We start from the raw sequence: 7,645 nt of genomic DNA, 5'->3' as shown, positions 1-7,645 counted from the left end.
AGAATGGCTTGTTATGAGATTATAGCTCATTCTGAATGAAGGGTTTATCAATTCAGTGATCTGCAACCTCTAAATGACTTGTCATGAAATTTTAGCTGACACTAATTCAACGATTGATCAGCTCAGCAAGCTATAATGGAGTCACAAAAAAATGGGTCTAAGTGTAGAGACTCTAATTTTTTATTCCACTATTAGATTTACCAAAATTCTGTATATAATGTTGGGAGGCAAAATCTGCTCAAAATCTAAGGTCAGATTTAAGAACTAAGTTCTAATTCAAAATTTATGTGTCTCCATATATACAAGTGTATACAAAAATGGCAGAGTTTAAGATCGTGGTTTCTTTCTAACCTTAGAATAGCTTGTTATGACATTCTAGCTAGTTATGAGTGTAGAGTTTATTGATTCAGTGATTTGTAACTCTCGAATGACTTGTTATGAGATTTGTGTGAATTGTGAGTGAAGGGTTGACTTGTTTAGTGATATGTAATCTTAGAATGCTTTTTACGAGATCATACCTAATTTTGATTAAATAATTGACTAGTTTAGTAATCTCCATCTTCAAAATGGCTTGTGACAAGCTTGTAGCTGATTCTAAGGTTCAAAGTATCCAAATCAGTCAAATTTTGACTAAGAATTGACTATAATCTCATCATAAGTTATTTTGAAGCTGCAACTTTCAAACTGGTGAAGTGTTTAATCAAAATTAGGTTTGATCTCATAACAAACCATTCTGAGGTTACATATCATCCAATCTGTCAAACTTTGACCAATTCGATGATATGTAACCTCTAAATGGCTTGTTATGAGATTGTAGCTCATTCTAAGTGAATGGTTTACCAATTTGGTGATCTACAACCTCAAAATAACTTGCTATGAAATTTTAGCAAGCTCTGATTGTTTAGTTGATTAGTATCTACAATGGAGTCATAGAAATATGGGTCACAGTGTAGAGACCATAAGTTTTTATTCTACCATTAGATTTTCCTAAGTTTTGGATATGTTTTTTGGAGGCAAAATATGCCCAAAATCGACGATCAAATTTAAGAATCTAGTTTCTAATTCAAAAGTTATGATTTTCTATGTACAAATCTATATAAAAATAGAAGATTTTAAAATTGTGTTCTATTTCTAACCTTAGAATGACTTGTTATGAGATTCTAGTTGGTGATGAGTGTAGAGTTAACTAATTTGATGATTTATAACTCTAGAATGACTTGTTATGAGATTTGAGCAAATTGTGAGTGAAGGGTTGAGTAGTTTGGTGATCTGTAACTTTAGAATATTTGTTAGGTGATTTTAACCCTTCACTTAGAATGAGCTACGATCTCATAACAAGCCATTCCAAGGTTAAATATCATCAAATTGGTCACTTCTTCAATCAAAATCATCTAAATTATTATTACAAGCCATTGTGGTTAGAAGTATCTAAATTGGTAGAACTTTGATTATGAATTAAATACAATCTCATGACAAGTCATTCTAAAGCTGTAGATCACTGAATCGACCAAGCTTTCAATTAGGATAGGGCAGGTTCTTACGCATTACTCACCTGTTCGCCACTGGAAACACCACTTCCCGTTTGACTTGCATGTGTTAAGCATGCCGCCAGCGTTCATCCTGAGCCAGGATCAAACTCTCAATGGAATTCAGAGTTTCATTATTTAATTACTTATAGCTCCTTTCTTCGTGGACGAAGTCGATTTATGAATTATCTATCATCTGTATGATATATGTATAATCATATATCTTAAACCTTCCTTAAATATTAAACTTTCTTAAATATTCAAAACCTAACCTAAACAATATATTGTTAAAATTGTTAATTGATCTCATAAAAAACCATTCTAAAGTTACATATCACCAAATCAGTTAAAATTCACTCCAAATCAACTAAAACGTTATTACAAGCCATTCTAAGGCTAGAACTATCCAAAGCGGTCAAACTTTGACTATGAATTGGCTATAATCTCATCATAAGTTATTTTGAAGCTACAGATCACTAAATTAGTCACTTTTTTTTGTGACTCAATTATAGATCGCTGAACTAAACAATCATTCAATCAATGCTGACCAAAATTTCATATTAAGTCATTCTAAGATTGTGGATCATTGAATCGTTAAATCCATCAGTTAGAATGAACTACAATCTCACAACAAGTCATTTTGAGGTTAGATATCATTGAATCAGTTAATCCTTCACTCTAAATCAACTAAGATGTTATTACAAGCCATTCTAAAATTAGAAGTCTCAAAATTAGTTAATCTTTGACTATGAATTAGTACAATTGGATATCTCTCGTAAAGTCTTGTTCTTTCTCTCTGCAACCCCATTCTACTGTCAGGTGTGGGGAACTGTGAACTAATGTTGTAAACCATGTTCAATACAAAAATCTCTTAAAGATTAATTCACAAATTCCCCTCATTGTCAATGCATATACACCTGTCTAAAATACTAGATTGCTTCTCCACAAATGTCTTAAAGATTCAAAATGAATCAAAGACATTAGACTTGTACTTCAAAAAGTACAACCATGTGCATCTATAGAAGTCATCTATGAAGGTGAGCACATATTGAGCACCTAAAAAAGATGTAGTGGGTAATGATATAAGATCACTATTTCATCAACTCCAATGGTGCCTTAGCACATGTGGATCTACTTGCCAAAAAAGGATCTATGTGATGTTTGCCAAGTGCACGCAACCTTGACACACACCATCAGTATAAGAGATTTAAGGTATCCCAATCACTAACTCCTTGTGTACTCATTTGTTGTAGATATCTATAGTTGACATGGCCAAAACACTCATGCCAAACACCTATAGTATCAAAGCTCTCAAAGCCACGGAATTGATATAAGTGAGACTAAAGATCAACACTCCATGTAGCAATAACCAAGTTAGGATCATGGAGGTCTCAAAAAATCACATCATGTGGTGAGAACTCAACTATCTTTCTAGAGTGTGAATGACAAGTCTGAAAGGTAGATAGGAGTTTTGTAGTTCAATAGTTGGAACCAAGAGAACATCATGTAGTGAGCCATCTTCTAAAGAGATAGTTCCTGAACCTGTGACTAAAAGTTGGGAAGAATCATCAATTGCAATTTGTGTGATAACACTTTTTGAGGAAGTGAGGTAACCAAATCTAGTGAGTGTGTCATATGATGTGAAGCTTCAAAATTAAGACTTCAAGTAGTTGTAGAGGAAAATGCTTGTGTAGAAAGAGCATGTCCTTTCCCTAAGGGAGGAGGTGGTGGCTTTGAAGAAGCAATACTATGCTACTACATGGACTCTACTAAATCCTCAAGACATTTCCAACACCTAGAAAATGGATGTCCTTCCTTGCCATAGAAACTACAAGGATCACCTATGAACTTGGAGGAAGACTCACCAGACTTAAAAGAATTAGCTTTCTAAGAGGGTTTCTAAGCATCTAATTTAGAAGCAGGTTTGGAAGAACTCTCATTACCTATTGAATCCATCTTGGGCTTTAGTTTCAATTTCTTCTTCTATTTCCCTGTAGATGTCTGAGTAACAAATGCCTAAGTCTTTGAGTCACTTATAGTATCCAACTATGTAAGCTTGGATTTCTCTCTAGTTAATTGATCACAAAAGACCTCAAAAATGGGCATGGTAGATTTGGGAACCAAGGAATCCATAGTGGAATGGAAGGTAGAAGAGAAAATTTGAAAGTGCTATGAACTCATCGATGGTGCCAAATAAGTCTTTAAACTTGTCCCACATTTCTTGAGGAGGGGAACACTCTTCAAGATGAAACTATAAGTTGTCTAAAACACTCAAAAAAATTAGACCCATGACTTCATCCATCTTATTCTTTTTTGCAAAGTCTAGTATTGACTCTGAAAACTAGGTGCATTGTATCTAGACAAGACCACAAACCTTTTGAATGTAGAAGCTGCTACATATGGAATTTCCATGTATGATACTTGTGTGGGCTTAGAAGTACTAGACTAGAAGAGGTCTCGACCATTGTTTTTGAAAGGGTGTTTGAAGTTTTGTGATATGTTGATATAATAACATAAAGTAGATATAAAACACCCCCATAATGTAAATAACTCAACCTCATCTTACAGAAGGAAAGCATAAAAGACAAAGGAGAAAAATAGCTTCAGATATGAATCACAAATACCTAGTACAAAATAATAGAGAATCTAGAAAGTTCTCGAAAAGATATTTGTGATGCTTTTTTAAGAATGAAGAAGTTATGCCCCTCTGAAAGATAGAAGTCGTCAAGAGAACTGCCAATACAAGTATTAAAGTAGAAAAAATTCCAAAAACTCTAGCTCCATTGTCTCCATCTTAGAACTAGATTTTTGACACTTGTTTTGGATTTAAAAAAGACCCTTGAATGCTAAATATATTGCAAAAAGAAGGCTAGGGCCTCCACAAATGTAAAAATTAAAAAAAAATCAACCAAAGTCTTCGAGGAGAGGAGGTAGTGGGTCAGAGCGATGCTTTACACAGCTGCGGGTGGCAGTGATAGGAAGAGCCAATGTGGTGGTGGACAGAAGTGACATGATAACCACGAGGGAGCAGAGCCCAAAATATTGTTGACGATAGTCAGAAGGCAACAAATGGGCCAAAAAAAAATTCTATAGCACGGATAAATGACCTAAATGTTAGAAAATGGCTTTGCAGGCCAACAAATAGTTCTATGGGCCAAAAAATTGCTTATGGGCTAGTTTTCAAGATTTTATAATATTTTTAAAATTTCTTTGAGAAGCATGCAAAAGGCCGTATAACCTACTAGATAACTTTTTTTGCCTCTTAAATAAATATTGTCCAAAATTGGAAAACTTTATATGAAAATGGGGGTTTTAATGCCTTCTAAATCCAACTGTGACGTATGATTGGCATCAAATTGCTCCAAAAATTAGTAACCACATTTTTTCACAAGAAATATCCAAAAAATCTCCAAATCTATATTGTGAAACATTCATTCTTCTTTTTCTCCAAATACCAAACAAGCTATAGCAGAGTTAGCTCTAAAACCATGAAGGATTTGATCAATACAAATCCACAAAGGCCGAAGAATACCTGCATATAAAAAACCTATCGTAGAAGAAAAAGATGAGATGAAAGGGTTTTATTCTGAAAATATGCAGATTTTATTCACAAAAATGAAAAAGATGCAAGGTAAAAGGGTAACCTAAAAGGTAAATGTTATTAAATAATTACTAATTAATTATTAATTGAGAATGTAAAAGATGCATAAAGTGAAATATTAAGAAGGGAATAAAGTGAATTTAATAAATGAATTTAAATTAAAGCTTTACTCTAACATAGACTTATATACTGAGACTCATAACTTTTGAATTAGAAATTGGTTCTTAAATTTGACGGTCGATCTTGGGCACATTTTGTTGATCTGTAACCTGAGAATGATTGTGCCTAATTTCAATTGAACACTCTAGTTCATAATAAACCATTCCAAGGTTACAAATCAGCAAAATGTGCCCAAAATTGATGGTCAAATTTAAGAACCAAGTTCTGATTCAAAATTTATGAGTCTCCATATACAAGTCTATACAAAAATGGTAGAATTTAAGATCATATTTTTCTTCTAAGCTTAGAATGGTCTACTATGATATTCTAGCTGGTTATGAGTGTAGAGTTGACTAGTTCGATGATTTGCATCTTCAAAATGTATTTTGATGAGAATGTAGCTAACTCGTAGTAAAAAATTTATCTATTTGGATACTTTTAACCTCATAATAGATTGAAATAACATCTTAGTTTCTTTAGAGTGAAGAGTTGACCGATTTGATGATCTGTAACGTCCAAATGATTTGTTATGAGATTAGACCTAATTTTGATTGAACATTTGGCCAGTTTTATGATATGCAACTTCAAAATGACTTGTGATGATATTATAGTTGATTCATAGTCAAGGTTTGATTAATTTGGATACTTCTAACATTAGAATGGCTTCTAACATTTTAGTTGATTTTGAGTGAAGGGTTGACATATTCAATGATATGTACCCTCTGAATGGCTTGTTATGAGATTGTAGCTCATTCTGAGTGAAGGGTTTACCTCTTCAATAAATTGTTACTTTAGAATGACTTGCTATAAAATTTTGGCAAGCTCAAATACAATGGTTGATTAGTTCAGTGATCAATAATTGAGTCACAAAAAAATGGGTCTTGGTGTAGAGACCCTAACTTTTTATTACACTGTTAGATTCCTAAGTTTTGAATATGTTGTTGGGGGAAAACTGTGCCCAAAATTAACAGTCAAATTTAAGAATGAAGTTGTAATTCAAAATTTATGAGTCTCTGTATACAAGTAGTCTATACAAAAATGGTAGAGTTTAAAACTATATTTTCTTTCTAACCTTAAAATGGCCTGTTATGAGATTATAGCTGTTATGAGTGTAGAGTTGATTGATTTAGTGATTTGTAACTCTAGAATGACTTGTTATAAGATTTTAGTGAATTATGAGTGAAGGGTTTTGAGTTGTTCAGTTATCTATAACCTTCGAAAAGTTTTTTATGAGATTGTACCTCATTCTGATTGAACACTTCATCGATTCAGTGACCTATAGCTTAAAAATAACTTGTCATAATATTATACTCAATTCACAAGTTTTACCAATTTGGATACTTCTAATTTAGAAATGGCTTGTAATAACATTTTAGTTAATTTTGAGTGAAGGGTTGACCAATTTGATGATATGTAAGCTTGAAATGTCTTGTTATGAGATTGTACCTCATTCTAGGCAAAGGGTTGACGAATTCGGTGATCTACAGCCATGGAATGACTTGCTATGAATTTTGGCTAGGTGTAATTGAATAGTTGATCAGTTCAACGATCTATAATGGAGTCACAAAAAAATGGGTCTCGATGTAGAAACCTAACTTTTGATTCCACAATTACATTTTCCTAAGTTTTGGATATGTTGTGGGGTCAAATTGCCCAAAATTGATGGTTAGATTTAAGAATCTTCTAATACAAAATTAATGATATTTTAGCTAGTTGCGAGTGCAGAGTTGATTAATTTGGTGATTCATAACCCTAGAATGACTTGTTATGAAATTTGAGCAAGTTCTTAGTGAACGATTGACCGATTCAGTAATTTGTAACTTTAGAATGGTTTGTTATGAGATCAAACCTAATTTTGATTCAACGCTTGACTGGTTGGGGGATCTATAGCTTCAAAATGACTTGTGTTGATATTGTAGCAAATTCATTAACAAATTTTAATTGATTTGGATACTTCTAACTCTAGAATAACCTATTATGAGATTTGAGGGAGTTGTCAATGAAGGGTTTATTTGTTCGATGATCATTTACCTCATAATGGATTGTAATAACATTTTAGTAGATTCAGAGCGAAGAGCCAATTCAGTGATCTATAACCCTAAACTAGTATTTTATGAGATTAGACTTAATTTTGATTGAATGCTCTTGACCAGTTCAAGTATCTACAGCTTCAAAATGACTTGTGATTAGATTGTAGTGCATTCATAGTCAATATTTGATTGATTTGGATACTTCTACCCTCAAAATAGCTTGTAATAACATTTTAGTTGATTTTGAATTAAGGGGTGACCAATTCGATGATATGTAACCTCATAATGACTTGTTATGAGATTGCATCTCATTCTAAGTGAAGGGTTGA

Source organism: Cupressus sempervirens, chromosome 10, assembly GCF_028749045.1.
Source record: "Cupressus sempervirens isolate cs-2001-9-10 chromosome 10, ASM2874904v1, whole genome shotgun sequence".
Lineage (NCBI taxonomy): Eukaryota > Viridiplantae > Streptophyta > Pinopsida > Cupressales > Cupressaceae > Cupressus > Cupressus sempervirens.
Note: the sequence above shows the minus strand (reverse complement) of the source record.